The sequence below is a fragment of the Pristiophorus japonicus genome, unplaced genomic scaffold (genome assembly GCF_044704955.1).
Source record: "Pristiophorus japonicus isolate sPriJap1 unplaced genomic scaffold, sPriJap1.hap1 HAP1_SCAFFOLD_416, whole genome shotgun sequence".
NCBI classification, from domain to species: domain Eukaryota; kingdom Metazoa; phylum Chordata; class Chondrichthyes; family Pristiophoridae; genus Pristiophorus; species Pristiophorus japonicus.
In genome coordinates, this window is record NW_027254047.1 from 56,147 (window position 1) to 73,388 (window position 17,242).

General features: G+C 55.6%; 2 protein-coding genes across 6 annotated transcripts in view; one reads left to right on the forward strand and one right to left on the reverse strand.

The window, feature by feature from the left end:
- LOC139250701 (zinc finger protein 229-like) overlaps positions 1-17,242 on the reverse strand; it is a 103,850-nt gene that overhangs the window by 54,631 nt on the left and 31,977 nt on the right. For 2 of the 5 annotated variants that reach the window (XR_011591347.1, XR_011591342.1), the window contains exon 3: positions 29-6,894. The exons of the other annotated variants lie outside the window; for them this stretch is intronic. The gene's annotated coding sequence lies outside the window, so the exon portion shown is untranslated. Of the gene's footprint in view, positions 1-28; positions 6,895-17,242 lie in introns of those variants that run through there. 5 annotated transcript variants of the gene reach the window in all.
- LOC139250704 (zinc finger protein 432-like) overlaps positions 1-17,242 on the forward strand; it is a 384,699-nt gene that overhangs the window by 22,337 nt on the left and 345,120 nt on the right. The window lies entirely within an intron of this gene.

Consider the following 17,242-nt stretch of genomic DNA (forward strand, 5'->3'; position numbering starts at 1 on the left):
GAAAGAGCTTGCTGACAATTCTTACTGACTTGCACATTACACACAGTGGCCCCTCCATTATCCACCAGAAAGAAGGGGAATGGGAATTGGTGGGGAATCAGTGTCCCCAAATGTTGCCCCTCCCGTCTGGTGTAGCAATCCCCTCGGCACGGGAATAGAGACCACTCCAGACCAAAACTGTGCGCAGTACTCCAGGTATGGTCTTGCCAACGCTCTCTACAGTTGCAGCAGGACTTCCCTACTTTTATACTCCATTCCCCTTGCAATAAAGGCCAGCATTCCATTTGCCTTCCTGATTACTTGCTGTACCTGCATACTACCTTTTTTGTGTTTCATGTACAAGAACCCCCAGATCCATCTGTACATAGAAAATAGATGCAGGAGTAGGTCATGTGGCCCTTCGAGCCTGCACCACCATTCAATAAGATCGTGGCTGATCATTCACCTCAGTACCCCTTTCCTGCTTTCTCTCCATACCCCTTGATCCCTTCAGCTGTAAGGGCCTTATCTGACTTCCCCTTGAATATATCCAATGAACTGGCATCAACAACTCTCTGCGGTAGGGAATTCCACAGGTTAACAACTCTCTGAGTGAAGTTTCTCCTCATCTCAGTCCAAGATGGCTTAGCCTTTATCCTTAGACTCTGTCCCCTGGTTCTGGACTTCACCAATATCGGGAACATTCTTTCTGCATCTAACCTGTCCAGTCCTGTCAGAATTTTATATGTTTCTGTGAGATCCCCTCTCATCCTTCTAAACTCCAGTGAATACAGGCCCAGTTGATCCAGTCTCTCCTCATATGTCAGTCCTGCCATGCCAGGAATCAGTCTGGTGAACCTTCGCTGCACTCCCTCAATAGCAAGAACGTCCTCCCTCACATTAGGAGACCAAAACTGAACACAATATTCCAGGTGGGACCTCATTAAGGCCCTGTACAACTGCAGTAAGACCTCCCTGCTCCTGTACTCAAATCCCCTTGCTATGAAGGCCAACATACCATTTGTCTTCATCGCCTGCTGTACCTGTATGCCAACTTTCAATGATTGATGAACCATGACACCCAGGTCTCGCTGCACCTCCTCTTTTCCTAATCTGCCGCCATTCAGATAATATTCTGCCTTCGTGTTTTTGCCACCAAAGTGGATAACCTCACATTTATGCACATTATACTGCAACTGCCAGGCGTTTGCCCACTCACCCATCCTGTCCAAGTCACCCTGCAGTCTTTTAGCGTCCTCCTCACAGCTCACACTGCCACCCAGTTTAGTGTCACCTGCAAACTTGGAGATATTACACTCAATTTCCTCATCCAAATCATTAATGTATATTGTAAATAGCTGGGGTCCCAGCACTGAGCTCTGCGATACCCCACTAGTCACTGCCTGCCATTCTGAATAGGACCCGTTTATCCCGACTCTTTGCTTCCTGTCTGCCAACCAGTTCTCTATCCACATCAGTACATTACCCCCAAGACCATGTGCTTTAATTTTGCACACCAATCTCTTGTGTGGCACCTTCACAAAAGCCTTTTGAAAGTCCAAATACACCACATCCACTGGTTCTCCCTTGTCCATTCTACCAGTTACATCCTCAAAAAATTCTCGAAGATTGAACAAGCAGGATTTCCCTTTCATAAATCCATGCTGATTTGGGCCGATCCCATCACTGCTTTCCAAATGTGCTGCTATTTCATCTTTAATAATTGAATCCAACATTTTCCCCACTACTGATGTCAGGCTAACCGGTCTATAATTACCCGTTTTCTCTCTCCCTCCTTTCTTAAAAAGTAGTGTTACATTGGCTACCTCCAGTCCACAGGAACTGATGCAGAGTTGATAGACTGTTGGAAAATGATCACCAATGCATCCACTATTTCTCGGGCTACTTCCTTAAGTACTCTGGGATGCAGACTATCAGGCCCCGAGAATTTATCAGCCTTCAATCCCATCATTTTCCCTAACACCATTTCCCACCTAATAAGGATTTCCTTCAGTTCCTCCTTCTCACTAGACCCTCGGTCCGCTAATATTTCCGGAAGATTATTTGCGTCTTCCTTCGTGAAGACAGAACCAAAGTAGTTGTTTAACTGGCCTGCCATTTCTTTGTTCCCCATTATAAATTCACCTGAATCTGACTGCAAGGGACCTACGTTTGTTTTCACTAATCTTTTTCTCTTCACATATCTATAGAAGCTTTTGCAGTCTGTTTTTATGTTTCCTGCAAGCTTGCTCTCATACTCTTTTTTTTCATATGTTGCCTGACCTGCTGAGATTTCCAGCAGTTTGTTATTATTTCAGATTTCAGCGTCTGCAGTATTCGCTTTTGTATTAAGAAAGAAAGACTTGCATTGATATAGCGCCTTTCATGTCCACCAAACGTATCAAACACTTTACAGCCAATGAAGTACTTTTGGAGTGTAGTCACTCCAATGTGGGAAACGCAGCAGCCAATTTGAACACAGCAAGCTCCCACAAACAGCAATGTGATAAATGTCCAGATATGCTGTCTGTGTTATATTGGAAGATCGGGATATGTTATGGCAGGTCGGGACCATAAAAGGAGTGGTGTGCGGCCCAGGGAGCAGCGTGGGGGCATGCAGCTTCAGGGAGCAACGCGAGCTGTGAAGGCAGCAAAGAGTGATGTCATCAAGGTCCAGGTTGATGATTGGAACGTGGGTCGGTGCAGCAGGAGCAGTGAGGTCGGGGCAAAGGAACGGCGAGAGACTGTGGAGGGACGTGATTGGGGCCCAGGAGAGGTGTGAGTTCGGGGCCCAGGGGCAGCACGGGCCAGCCCACACTGCGATATGTGTGCGTACTAGGTCCATGCAGCAAAGCTGATCTGCAGTCGTCCTGGTTAATCCTCACCACTGGACCAAGACCTAGCTCTGTCAAGCCTGTGTGGTGGCTGGTGTGTAACAGCCACCACACGTTAAAAAAATCCACGCACAGGCATCTTCCTCCCTTCAGGATGTAGTTTGGGACCTGGAATATTAGGTCCTTTATTGAAACACCTGTGAACTCATCCTTTTTTGGTGTGGAAGCAAGTCATCCTCGTTTCGAGGGATTGCCTATGATGATGATTTCCCCCTCCGAATTAAACCCTTTGTCCTCCTCTACTGAGTTCTAAATTTCTCCCAGTCCTCAGGTTTGCTGCTTTTTCTGGCTAATTTAGATGCCTCTTCTTTGGATTTAACACTATCCCTAATTTCCCTTGTTATCCACGGCTGAGCTACCGTTCCCATTTTATTTTTACGCTACCAATTTGGTTAGCCCAATCTATATGTAGATTAAAGTCACCCATGATAACTGCTGTACCTTTATTGCACGCATCCCTAATTTCCTGTTTGATGACATACCCAACTTCCCGACTACTGTTTGGTGGTCTGTACACAAGTCCCGCTAGCGTTTTCTGCCCTTTGATGTTCTGCAGCTCCACCCATACAGATTCCACATCATCCAAGCTAATATCCTTCCTTACTATTGCGTTAATCTCCTCTTTAACCAGCAACACTACCCCACCTCCTTTTCCTTTCTGTCTATCCTTCCTGAATATTGAATACCCCTGGATGTTGAGTTCCCAGCCCTGGTCACCCTGGAGCCATGTCTCCGTAATCCCAATTACATCATATCCGTTAACAGCTATCTGTGCCTTATTATGAATCTTCCTCACATTGAGACACAGAGTCTTCAGGCTTGTTTTTTTTTAACACTCTTTGTGCTTTTAGAATTATGTTGTAATGTGGCCCTTTTTGATTTTTGCCTTTGATTTCTCTGCCCTCCACTTTTCCTTATCTCCTTTCTACATTTTGCTTCTGCCCCCATTTTACTTCCCTTTGTCTCCCTGCATAGATTCCTATCCCCCTGCTGTATTAGTTTAAACTCTCCCCAACAGCACTAGCAAAACACTCCCCCTAGGACATCGGTTCCGGTCCTGCCCAGGTGCAGACCGGTTGTATTGGTCCCACCTCCCCCAGAACCGGTTCCAATATCCCAGGAATTTGAATCCCTCCCTCTTGCACCATTCCTCAAGAAACGTATTCATCTTAACTATCCTGCTATTTTTACTCTGACTAGCATGTGGCCCTGGTAACAATCCTGAGATTACTACCTTTGAGGTCCTACTTTTTAATTTAACTCCTAGCTCCCTAAATTCAGCTTGTTGGATCTCATCCCATTTTTTACCTATATCGTTGATACCTCATTATCCTATCCATATCCCTTTCTAGATTCTTTGCACCCTCCTTACAACTTAGTTTCCCACCTATCTTTGTATCATCAGCAAATTTGACTGTGTTACACTTGGTCCCTTCATCCAAGTCATTAATATAAATTGTAAATAGTTGAGGTCCCAGCACTGATCCCTGCGGCACCCCACTTGTTACAGTTTGCCAACCGGAAAATGACCCATTTATCCCGACTCTCTGTTTTCTGTTCATTAGCCAATCCTCCATCCATTCTGATATATTACCCCCAACCCCGTGAGCTCTTAGCTTGTGCAGTAACCTTCTATGTGGCACCTTATCGAATGCTTTCTGGAAATGCAAATGTACAACTTCAACTGGTATTCCTTTATGCACTCTGCTCATTACATCCCCAAACAACTCCAGCAAATTTGTCAACCATGATTTCCCTTTCATAAAACCATGCTGACTCTGCTTGACTGCAACATGATTTTCTAAATGTCCTTATACTAATTCCTTAATGATGCATTCCAGTATTTTCCCAGTGACCGATGGTAGGCTAACTGGTCTATGGTTTCCTGCTCTCTGCCTCCCTCCTTACTTGAATAGGGGTGTTACATTGGCAGTTTTCCAGTCTGCTGGGACCTCTCCAGAATTCAGCTAATTTTAGTAGATTACAACCAGGGCATCCACTATCTCTGCAGCCACTTCTTTTAAGACCTTAGGATGCATGCCATCTGGGGGATTTGTCCACCTTTAGTCCCATTTATTTGCTAAGTACTTTATCTCTAGTGATAGTGACTGTTTTAAGTCCCCCCTCACCACCGCAATAGCTCCTTGATTATCAACTGTTGGGATGTTTTTAGTGTCCTTTACCGTGAAGAACAAGTCAAAATATTTGTTCAAAATCTCTGCCATTTCCATATTTCCTGTTATTAATTCTCCAGTCTCATCCTCTAAGGGACCAACATTTACGTTAGGTACTCATTTCCTTTTTATTTCCCTGTAGAAGCTCTTACTGTCTGTTTTTATATTTCTTGCTAGTTTGCTCTCATGTGCCATCTTCTCTGTCTTTATCATTTTTTTGTCGTCCTTTGCTGGTTTCTAAAAAATTCCCAATCTTCTGGCCTTCCACTGTGCTTCGCAACATTATATCAGACAGGAGAGGATTGGTGTCAGTGACTGTGGGGTTAATTTATATCCGACAGGAGAGGATTGGAATCATAGCAGTTTACAACACAGAGTGAGGCCATTAGGCCCATCATGTCTGTGCGGCCGAAAAAGAGCTTTCCAGCTCTTGGTCCGTAGCCCTGTAGGTTAACGCACTTCCAGTGCATATCCAAGCACTTTTGTAAATGCGATGAGGGTTTCTGCCTCTACTGTTCTTTCAGGCAGTAAGTTCCAGACTCCCACCTCCCTCTGGAGGTTATGCTAGAACTGTGTAAAACACTAGTTAGGACACAGCTGGAGTACTCACACAGTTTTGGTCATTACATCACCCTATTGGGCCAGCCCAAGCTCACTCTATTGGGCCAGCATGGACTCACCCTATTGGGCCAGCACGGAAGAGCCAGCGTAGAAAATCAGCAGCTCATTGAGTTTATTCTCACTCTGCGCACAGGAGGTGCAGAACTGAACCCAACCTTGCAAGCTAGAAATGCATTGTCACAGTCACAAGGGGAGAGGCTGTTCACCTGCTCTGAGTGTGGGAAGGGATTCACTCATTCATCCGACCTGCTGAGACAGCAGCGAGTTCACAAGTGACTGCAGGGATTGGTTTCTACTGTTATTGCTGCTGTTAATCACATCCTGACTGAATCGTGTTCATTCTGTCAGTTGAGGATTGTTTCTGCTGATGTTAATAACCCCTATAACTGGGCTGGAGTTTAATATTTTGATATTTCAAATAACAAAGTGTGTCGATATTTGATGACTCCAAAATTAGATGAGACTAATTGACATCCTGTTACTGACTGCTCCATTTTGGGCCTTTTCTCCTTTCTAACTCTGGATTATTTTAGTTCTTATACCTTTGGTTACTCTCAGGGGCAAGTCCCAGTTTCCCATACCTTCCAGAGTTGATCTCCTAGCCTTGGTATCCAGGGAAGGTGTTGATAACACGCCCAGGATCACTAAACATAAAACCCAGTCTGTTAATCACCTTCAGACCTTGGACTTATCATGTGCCCCACAGCATCTCTCTCACGTTCGATGTGTGAATGGGGCATCACGCCTGCAAACCTGGCTTCAATTTGTATTTGAATTCACTCAGCAAACATATTTAAAAAAATACGCACATGTAAACCGATCACATCAAATAATTGGCAAAGATTTAGAGTCAACAAGATGAATAAGTAAACACATTACGGCCCAATAACCCAGCTCTATATGCACAGGAGAAAGTCTGTTATCTAACTCCTCGAATGTCAGTTGGTGAGATGAGCGACTGAATCACTTTCCATGTACAACAGCATCCATTCCCACTGTCCCCACATTTACAGTGTTGAGTCAGGTGGGTGCACGAGTCTCACAGACTGAACGATTGGTTGAAGGTGTATCCACACACACAACATGTGTCCTGTTTCTCCCCGCTGTGATTGGTGTTTTTACAAAGGCTGATGATAAGGTGATCCTGATCAATCCGGGAATCTGTCAAATCTTGACGCAATGTTTGGTTTGAGTTTCCGAGCTGCAGATCCTCCCCTTCTAATACCCTGCAAATAAATGGTGGTTACAAACATTGTTACTTTAAATACAGGATAGAAATTCAGAACAGACAATTCTAGATTCTACACAACATTCTGTCCCCTCCTGTCCCCCCTAAGCTGTAAATTCCTTATTCTAGACACTCTCCCTCCATCCTCACTGTCTAAATTCAACATTCCTTTCATCGTCAGATTTATTATCTCCAGAAAATGCTAAATCTGGCTGGGTGCAATTCTACAGACATTCGTTAACCTCTAGTGCCTCACCGTCAGTCGACTCAGTGAGTGCCAGCAGGATTTCCACTGCGGTAGGCATCACAGCTTCATATCCTGTCCTCAAATGACACCCACACACTTCCCAGTTGAGGTCACGGGATCGGTATGAACAGTAGGGACACTGGCTCATTTTTACTCATATTTAGCCCAGTGGTACTGAGGACAATTATAATCCCTGAACTGCTGCCTTGGCTGAGATCAACTCACAGCCCAGATCATGGATTCAACTTGGGAACTTCCCAGTCAGTATTGCAGTGTTCTAAAATTTGGGGGGTTGGGGGAGGGTTAGAACAGAATATTTTGAAACAAATTTGACTCCACCTTTAACGTTGGTCATCACACTGCACAATTCTGAAATCTTTCCAAATTATACAAGTGGATCAGCAAAAACAGTGAGACATTTTAGAAAGGCTCAAGTCACTGAAATAGACAGCTTTACAATCACTGCACAGTACAGAAAGGAGCGACTGTTGATGGGAGCTCTGCTAGCGAAGTCCTCCGACACCCCAAGATAAACTGGACTGTCTCTTTAAATATAATGAGGCAAAGAAAGGGGAGTCCCTGCCCCTTTAAATATCTGCCCCCTTCCCCCAGGCAGTGGGAGGAGGAACAGCGCACGGTCTCTTTAGATCCTAACCCAGCAAGCACCGCCGGATAGGCTAAAGAACATCGAATGTGTGGATCACATCAGGTTACGCAGAACAACTGAAAAGAGCACACAAAGTCTATATATATTATATATAGATATACACACAAAGCACATCATTTTTAATGTTTGCTCGTCAATTCCAGAGATAAATTATCTTCACCAATTATTTTCCAGTATTTTATTTACAATGTAATTGCAGAGTGTTTAATACATTTACCATTTACTGATAACCCATTGTCTTGTGTGCTCTTGTTTACAAAGTGATGTCACACTGACCATTCTGTTACCAAGGTGACCATGTCTGTCCGCAGTATTCAGTGGGAAAGGGGATTAAATCACAGAGGATAATGAGCAGCCCCCCCATCAGTCTCTGAGCTTTATTGTTCAGTGATCACCTCACCATCTCACAGAAGTTCGTGATATTTACCTCCAGTGTGGATCATTGGTATAATTGATGGTCAAAATGAAATTGTATACGTGAAATAGGAGTAGGGGTTGAGGGGGGGATGTTTGGGGCGAGGGGGGGATGTTTGGGGCGAGGGGGGGATGTTTGGGGCGAGGGGGGGATGTTTGGGGCGAGGGGGGGATGTTTGGGGCGAGGGGGGGATGTTTGGGGCGAGGGGGGGATGTTTGGGGCGAGGGGGGGATGTTTGGGGCGAGGGGGGGATGTTTGGGGCGAGGGGGGGATGTTTGGGGCGAGGGGGGGATGTTTGGGGCGAGGGGGGGATGTTTGGGGCGAGGGGGGGATGTTTGGGGCGAGGGGGGGATGTTTGGGGCGAGGGGGGGATGTTTGGGGCGAGGGGGGGATGTTTGGGGCGAGGGGGGGATGTTTGGGGCGAGGGGGGGATGTTTGGGGCGAGGGGGGATGTTTGGGGCGAGGGGGGATGTTTGGGGCGAGGGGGGATGTTTGGGGCGAGGGGGGATGTTTGGGGCGAGGGGGGATGTTTGGGGCGAGGGGGGATGTTTGGGGCGAGGGGGGGATGTTTGGGGCGAGGGGGGGATGTTTGGGGCGAGGGGGGGATGTTTGGGGCGAGGGGGGGATGTTTGGGGCGAGGGGGGATGTTTGGGGCGAGGGGGGATGTTTGGGGCGAGGGGGGATGTTTGGGGCGAGGGGGGATGTTTGGGGCGAGGGGGGATGTTTGGGGCGAGGGGGGATGTTTGGGGCGAGGGGGGATGTTTGGGGCGAGGGGGGATGTTTGGGGCGAGGGGGGATGTTTGGGGCGAGGGGGGATGTTTGGGGCGAGGGGGGATGTTTGGGGCGAGGGGGGATGTTTGGGGCGAGGGGGGATGTTTGGGGCGAGGGGGGATGTTTGGGGCGAGGGGGGATGTTTGGGGCGAGGGGGGATGTTTGGGGCGAGGGGGGATGTTTGGGGCGAGGGGGGATGTTTGGGGCGAGGGGGGATGTTTGGGGCGAGGGGGGATGTTTGGGGCGAGGGGGGATGTTTGGGGCGAGGGGGGATGTTTGGGGCGAGGGGGGATGTTTGGGGCGAGGGGGGATGTTTGGGGCGAGGGGGGATGTTTGGGGCGAGGGGGGATGTTTGGGGCGAGGGGGGATGTTTGGGGCGAGGGGGGATGTTTGGGGCGAGGGGGGATGTTTGGGGCGAGGGGGGATGTTTGGGGCGAGGGGGGATGTTTGGGGCGAGGGGGGATGTTTGGGGCGAGGGGGGATGTTTGGGGCGAGGGGGGATGTTTGGGGCGAGGGGGGATGTTTGGGGCGAGGGGGGATGTTTGGGGCGAGGGGGGATGTTTGGGGCGAGGGGGGATGTTTGGGGCGAGGGGGGATGTTTGGGGCGAGGGGGGATGTTTGGGGCGAGGGGGGATGTTTGGGGCGAGGGGGGATGTTTGGGGCGAGGGGGGATGTTTGGGGCGAGGGGGGATGTTTGGGGCGAGGGGGGATGTTTGGGGCGAGGGGGGATGTTTGGGGCGAGGGGGGATGTTTGGGGCGAGGGGGGATGTTTGGGGCGAGGGGGGATGTTTGGGGCGAGGGGGGATGTTTGGGGCGAGGGGGGATGTTTGGGGCGAGGGGGGATGTTTGGGGCGAGGGGGGATGTTTGGGGCGAGGGGGGATGTTTGGGGCGAGGGGGGATGTTTGGGGCGAGGGGGGATGTTTGGGGCGAGGGGGGATGTTTGGGGCGAGGGGGGATGTTTGGGGCGAGGGGGGATGTTTGGGGCGAGGGGGGATGTTTGGGGCGAGGGGGGATGTTTGGGGCGAGGGGGGATGTTTGGGGCGAGGGGGGATGTTTGGGGCGAGGGGGGATGTTTGGGGCGAGGGGGGATGTTTGGGGCGAGGGGGGATGTTTGGGGCGAGGGGGGATGTTTGGGGCGAGGGGGGATGTTTGGGGCGAGGGGGGATGTTTGGGGCGAGGGGGGATGTTTGGGGCGAGGGGGGATGTTTGGGGCGAGGGGGGATGTTTGGGGCGAGGGGGGATGTTTGGGGCGAGGGGGGATGTTTGGGGCGAGGGGGGATGTTTGGGGCGAGGGGGGATGTTTGGGGCGAGGGGGGATGTTTGGGGCGAGGGGGGATGTTTGGGGCGAGGGGGGATGTTTGGGGCGAGGGGGGATGTTTGGGGCGAGGGGGGATGTTTGGGGCGAGGGGGGATGTTTGGGGCGAGGGGGGATGTTTGGGGCGAGGGGGGATGTTTGGGGCGAGGGGGGATGTTTGGGGCGAGGGGGGATGTTTGGGGCGAGGGGGGATGTTTGGGGCGAGGGGGGATGTTTGGGGCGAGGGGGGATGTTTGGGGCGAGGGGGGATGTTTGGGGCGAGGGGGGATGTTTGGGGCGAGGGGGGATGTTTGGGGCGAGGGGGGATGTTTGGGGCGAGGGGGGATGTTTGGGGCGAGGGGGGATGTTTGGGGCGAGGGGGGATGTTTGGGGCGAGGGGGGATGTTTGGGGCGAGGGGGGATGTTTGGGGCGAGGGGGGATGTTTGGGGCGAGGGGGGATGTTTGGGGCGAGGGGGGATGTTTGGGGCGAGGGGGGATGTTTGGGGCGAGGGGGGATGTTTGGGGCGAGGGGGGATGTTTGGGGCGAGGGGGGATGTTTGGGGCGAGGGGGGATGTTTGGGGCGAGGGGGGATGTTTGGGGCGAGGGGGGATGTTTGGGGCGAGGGGGGATGTTTGGGGCGAGGGGGGATGTTTGGGGCGAGGGGGGATGTTTGGGGCGAGGGGGGATGTTTGGGGCGAGGGGGGATGTTTGGGGCGAGGGGGGATGTTTGGGGCGAGGGGGGATGTTTGGGGCGAGGGGGGATGTTTGGGGCGAGGGGGGATGTTTGGGGCGAGGGGGGATGTTTGGGGCGAGGGGGGATGTTTGGGGCGAGGGGGGATGTTTGGGGCGAGGGGGGATGTTTGGGGCGAGGGGGGATGTTTGGGGCGAGGGGGGATGTTTGGGGCGAGGGGGGATGTTTGGGGCGAGGGGGGATGTTTGGGGCGAGGGGGGATGTTTGGGGCGAGGGGGGATGTTTGGGGCGAGGGGGGATGTTTGGGGCGAGGGGGGATGTTTGGGGCGAGGGGGGATGTTTGGGGCGAGGGGGGATGTTTGGGGCGAGGGGGGATGTTTGGGGCGAGGGGGGATGTTTGGGGCGAGGGGGGATGTTTGGGGCGAGGGGGGATGTTTGGGGCGAGGGGGGATGTTTGGGGCGAGGGGGGATGTTTGGGGCGAGGGGGGATGTTTGGGGCGAGGGGGGATGTTTGGGGCGAGGGGGGATGTTTGGGGCGAGGGGGGATGTTTGGGGCGAGGGGGGATGTTTGGGGCGAGGGGGGATGTTTGGGGCGAGGGGGGATGTTTGGGGCGAGGGGGGATGTTTGGGGCGAGGGGGGATGTTTGGGGCGAGGGGGGATGTTTGGGGCGAGGGGGGATGTTTGGGGCGAGGGGGGATGTTTGGGGCGAGGGGGGATGTTTGGGGCGAGGGGGGATGTTTGGGGCGAGGGGGGATGTTTGGGGCGAGGGGGGATGTTTGGGGCGAGGGGGGATGTTTGGGGCGAGGGGGGATGTTTGGGGCGAGGGGGGATGTTTGGGGCGAGGGGGGATGTTTGGGGCGAGGGGGGATGTTTGGGGCGAGGGGGGATGTTTGGGGCGAGGGGGGATGTTTGGGGCGAGGGGGGATGTTTGGGGCGAGGGGGGATGTTTGGGGCGAGGGGGGATGTTTGGGGCGAGGGGGGATGTTTGGGGCGAGGGGGGATGTTTGGGGCGAGGGGGGATGTTTGGGGCGAGGGGGGATGTTTGGGGCGAGGGGGGATGTTTGGGGCGAGGGGGGATGTTTGGGGCGAGGGGGGATGTTTGGGGCGAGGGGGGATGTTTGGGGCGAGGGGGGATGTTTGGGGCGAGGGGGGATGTTTGGGGCGAGGGGGGATGTTTGGGGCGAGGGGGGATGTTTGGGGCGAGGGGGGATGTTTGGGGCGAGGGGGGATGTTTGGGGCGAGGGGGGATGTTTGGGGCGAGGGGGGATGTTTGGGGCGAGGGGGGATGTTTGGGGCGAGGGGGGATGTTTGGGGCGAGGGGGGATGTTTGGGGCGAGGGGGGATGTTTGGGGCGAGGGGGGATGTTTGGGGCGAGGGGGGATGTTTGGGGCGAGGGGGGATGTTTGGGGCGAGGGGGGATGTTTGGGGCGAGGGGGGATGTTTGGGGCGAGGGGGGATGTTTGGGGCGAGGGGGGATGTTTGGGGCGAGGGGGGATGTTTGGGGCGAGGGGGGATGTTTGGGGCGAGGGGGGATGTTTGGGGCGAGGGGGGATGTTTGGGGCGAGGGGGGATGTTTGGGGCGAGGGGGGATGTTTGGGGCGAGGGGGGATGTTTGGGGCGAGGGGGGATGTTTGGGGCGAGGGGGGATGTTTGGGGCGAGGGGGGATGTTTGGGGCGAGGGGGGATGTTTGGGGCGAGGGGGGATGTTTGGGGCGAGGGGGGATGTTTGGGGCGAGGGGGGATGTTTGGGGCGAGGGGGGATGTTTGGGGCGAGGGGGGATGTTTGGGGCGAGGGGGGATGTTTGGGGCGAGGGGGGATGTTTGGGGCGAGGGGGGATGTTTGGGGCGAGGGGGGATGTTTGGGGCGAGGGGGGATGTTTGGGGCGAGGGGGGATGTTTGGGGCGAGGGGGGATGTTTGGGGCGAGGGGGGATGTTTGGGGCGAGGGGGGATGTTTGGGGCGAGGGGGGATGTTTGGGGCGAGGGGGGATGTTTGGGGCGAGGGGGGATGTTTGGGGCGAGGGGGGATGTTTGGGGCGAGGGGGGATGTTTGGGGCGAGGGGGGATGTTTGGGGCGAGGGGGGATGTTTGGGGCGAGGGGGGATGTTTGGGGCGAGGGGGGATGTTTGGGGCGAGGGGGGATGTTTGGGGCGAGGGGGGATGTTTGGGGCGAGGGGGATGTTGGGGCGGGGGGATGTTGGGGCGAGGGGGGATGTTTGGGGCGAGGGGGGATGTTTGGGGCGAGGGGGGATGTTTGGGGCGAGGGGGGATGTTTGGGGCGAGGGGGGATGTTTGGGGCGAGGGGGGATGTTTGGGGCGAGGGGGGATGTTTGGGGCGAGGGGATGTTTGGGGCGAGGGGGATGTTTGGGGCGAGGGGGGATGTTTGGGGCGAGGGGGGATGTTTGGGGCGAGGGGGGATGTTTGGGGCGAGGGGGGATGTTTGGGGCGAGGGGGGATGTTTGGGGCGAGGGGGGATGTTTGGGGCGAGGGGGGATGTTTGGGCAGGATTTTGGGCGAGGGGGGATGTTTGGGGCGAGGGGGATGTTTGGGGCGAGGGGGGATGTTTGGGGCGAGGGGGGATGTTTGGGGCGAGGGGGGATGTTTGGGGCGAGGGGGATGTTGGGGCGAGGGGGGATGTTTGGGGCGAGGGGATGTTTGGGGCGAGGGGGGATGTTTGGGGCGAGGGGGGATGTTTGGGGCGAGGGGGATGTTTGGGGCGAGGGGGATGTTTGGGGCGAGGGGGATGTTTGGGGCGAGGGGGGATGTTTGGGGCGAGGGGGATGTTTGGGCGAGGGGGATGTTTGGGGCGAGGGGGATGTTTGGGGCGAGGGGGGATGTTTGGGGCGAGGGGGATGTTTGGGGCGAGGGGGGATGTTTGGGGCGAGGGGGATGTTTGGGGCGAGGGGGGATGTTTGGGGGCGAGGGGGGATGTTTGGGGCGAGGGGGGATGTTTGGGGCGAGGGGGATGTTTGGGGCGAGGGGGGATGTTTGGGGCGAGGGGGGATGTTTGGGGCGAGGGGGGATGTTTGGGGCGAGGGGGATGTTTGGGGCGAGGGGGGATGTTTGGGGCGAGGGGGGATGTTTGGGGCGAGGGGGGATGTTTGGGGCGAGGGGGATGTTTGGGGCGAGGGGGGATGTTTGGGGCGAGGGGGATGTTTGGGGCGAGGGGGGATGTTTGGGGCGAGGGGGGATGTTTGGGGCGAGGGGGGATGTTTGGGGCGAGGGGGGATGTTTGGGGCGAGGGGGGATGTTTGGGGCGAGGGGGGGATGTTTGGGGCGAGGGGGGATGTTTGGGGCGAGGGGGGATGTTTGGGGCGAGGGGGGATGTTTGGGGCGAGGGGGGATGTTTGGGGCGAGGGGGGATGTTTGGGGCGAGGGGGATGTTTGGGGCGAGGGGGGATGTTTGGGGCGAGGGGGGATGTTTGGGGCGAGGGGATGTTTGGGGCGAGGGGGATGTTTGGGGCGAGGGGGGATGTTTGGGGCGAGGGGGGATGTTTGGGGCGAGGGGGGATGTTTGGGGCGAGGGGGGGATGTTTGGGGCGAGGGGGATGTTTGGGGCGAGGGGGGATGTTTGGGGCGAGGGGGATGTTTGGGGCGAGGGGGGATGTTTGGGGCGAGGGGGGATGTTTGGGGGCGAGGGGGATGTTTGGGGCGAGGGGGGATGTTTGGGGGCGAGGGGGGATGGTTTGGGGCGAGGGGGGATGTTTGGGGCGAGGGGGGATGTTTGGGGCGAGGGGGATGTTTGGGGCGAGGGGGGATGTTTGGGGCGAATTTGGGGCGAGGGGGGGGGGGGGATGTTTGGGGCGAGGGGGATGTTTGGGGCGAGGGGGATGTTTGGGGCGAGGGGGATGTTTGGGGGCGAATTTATGAATTCTCCTGCGAGGGGGGATGTTTGGGGCGAGGGGGGATGTTTGGGGCGAGGGGGGATGTTTGGGGCGAGGGGGGATGTTTGGGGCGAGGGGGGATGTTTGGGGCGAGGGGGGATGTTTGGGGCGAGGGGGGATGTTTGGGGCGAGGGGGGATGTTTGGGGCGAGGGGGGATGTTTGGGGCGAGGGGGGATGTTTGGGGCGAGGGGGGATGTTTGGGGCGAGGGGGGATGTTTGGGGCGAGGGGGGATGTTTGGGGCGAGGGGGGATGTTTGGGGCGAGGGGGGATGTTTGGGGCGAGGGGGGATGTTTGGGGCGAGGGGGGATGTTTGGGGCGAGGGGGGATGTTTGGGGCGAGGGGGGATGTTTGGGGCGAGGGGGGATGTTTGGGGCGAGGGGGGATGTTTGGGGCGAGGGGGGATGTTTGGGGCGAGGGGGGATGTTTGGGGCGAGGGGGGATGTTTGGGGCGAGGGGGGATGTTTGGGGCGAGGGGGGATGTTTGGGGCGAGGGGGGATGTTTGGGGCGAGGGGGGATGTTTGGGGCGAGGGGGGATGTTTGGGGCGAGGGGGGATGTTTGGGGCGAGGGGGGATGTTTGGGGCGAGGGGGGATGTTTGGGGCGAGGGGGGATGTTTGGGGCGAGGGGGGATGTTTGGGGCGAGGGGGGATGTTTGGGGCGAGGGGGGATGTTTGGGGCGAGGGGGGATGTTTGGGGCGAGGGGGGATGTTTGGGGCGAGGGGGGATGTTTGGGGCGAGGGGGGATGTTTGGGGCGAGGGGGGATGTTTGGGGCGAGGGGGGATGTTTGGGGCGAGGGGGGATGTTTGGGGCGAGGGGGGATGTTTGGGGCGAGGGGGGATGTTTGGGGCGAGGGGGGATGTTTGGGGCGAGGGGGGATGTTTGGGGCGAGGGGGGATGTTTGGGGCGAGGGGGGATGTTTGGGGCGAGGGGGGATGTTTGGGGCGAGGGGGGATGTTTGGGGCGAGGGGGGATGTTTGGGGCGAGGGGGGATGTTTGGGGCGAGGGGGGATGTTTGGGGCGAGGGGGGATGTTTGGGGCGAGGGGGGATGTTTGGGGCGAGGGGGGATGTTTGGGGCGAGGGGGGATGTTTGGGGCGAGGGGGGATGTTTGGGGCGAGGGGGGATGTTTGGGGCGAGGGGGGATGTTTGGGGCGAGGGGGGATGTTTGGGGCGAGGGGGGATGTTTGGGGCGAGGGGGGATGTTTGGGGCGAGGGGGGATGTTTGGGGCGAGGGGGGATGTTTGGGGCGAGGGGGGATGTTTGGGGCGAGGGGGGATGTTTGGGGCGAGGGGGGATGTTTGGGGCGAGGGGGGATGTTTGGGGCGAGGGGGGATGTTTGGGGCGAGGGGGGATGTTTGGGGCGAGGGGGGATGTTTGGGGCGAGGGGGGATGTTTGGGGCGAGGGGGGATGTTTGGGGCGAGGGGGGATGTTTGGGGCGAGGGGGGATGTTTGGGGCGAGGGGGGATGTTTGGGGCGAGGGGGGATGTTTGGGGCGAGGGGGGATGTTTGGGGCGAGGGGGGATGTTTGGGGCGAGGGGGGGATGTTTGGGGCGAGAGGGGGATGTTTGGGGCGAGGGGGGGATGTTTGGGGCGAGGGGGGATGTTTGGGTGAGTGGGTGAAGGAGGGGTTGAGGTTAGGAGTTGGGGAGTAGGGGTGGCTGGTGTGCAACCACACGTTAAAAAAATCCATGCACAGACATCTTCCACCCTTCAGGATGTAGTTCGGGATCCGGAATATGAGGTCCTTCATTGAAAAACCTGTGAACTCATCCCTTTTCGGCGTAGAAGCAAGTCATCCTCATTTCGAGGGACTGTCTATGATGATGATGATGATGATGGTACAAGATTACCGAGAGGGTTGTTTAATATGGAAATTACTTCAAGGTGTAAATGACCTTGATCTTTGCTGGAACAAAAGAGAACAACTCCAGTAATGTTCAACTTCTTACCTGCAGTAATGGATCTTGAATACCACAGCATGGTGACAAATGGAACTTAAGACTTTTTGAAAAAAATGCCTGGAATGAATGATTTGGAATCATGTGTTATCTTCCACGACAGATTGCTCGAGAGGGAAGATAAAGAACTTGCAGCAAACACATTGCAGATACCTTTTGTATTGTTCAATCACAAAGGCTGGACCAAGGTTTGTGTGAAAATAAAATTGACTATCTAAATAGAAACATAGAAACATAGAAACATAGAAAATAGGTGCAGGAGTAGGCCATTCGGCCCTTCTAGCCTGCACCGCCATTCAATGAGTTCATGGCTGAACATTCAACTTCAGTACCCCATTCCTGCTTTCTCGCCATACCCCTTGATCCCCCTAGCAGTAAGGACCTCATCTAACTCCTTTTTGAATATATTTAG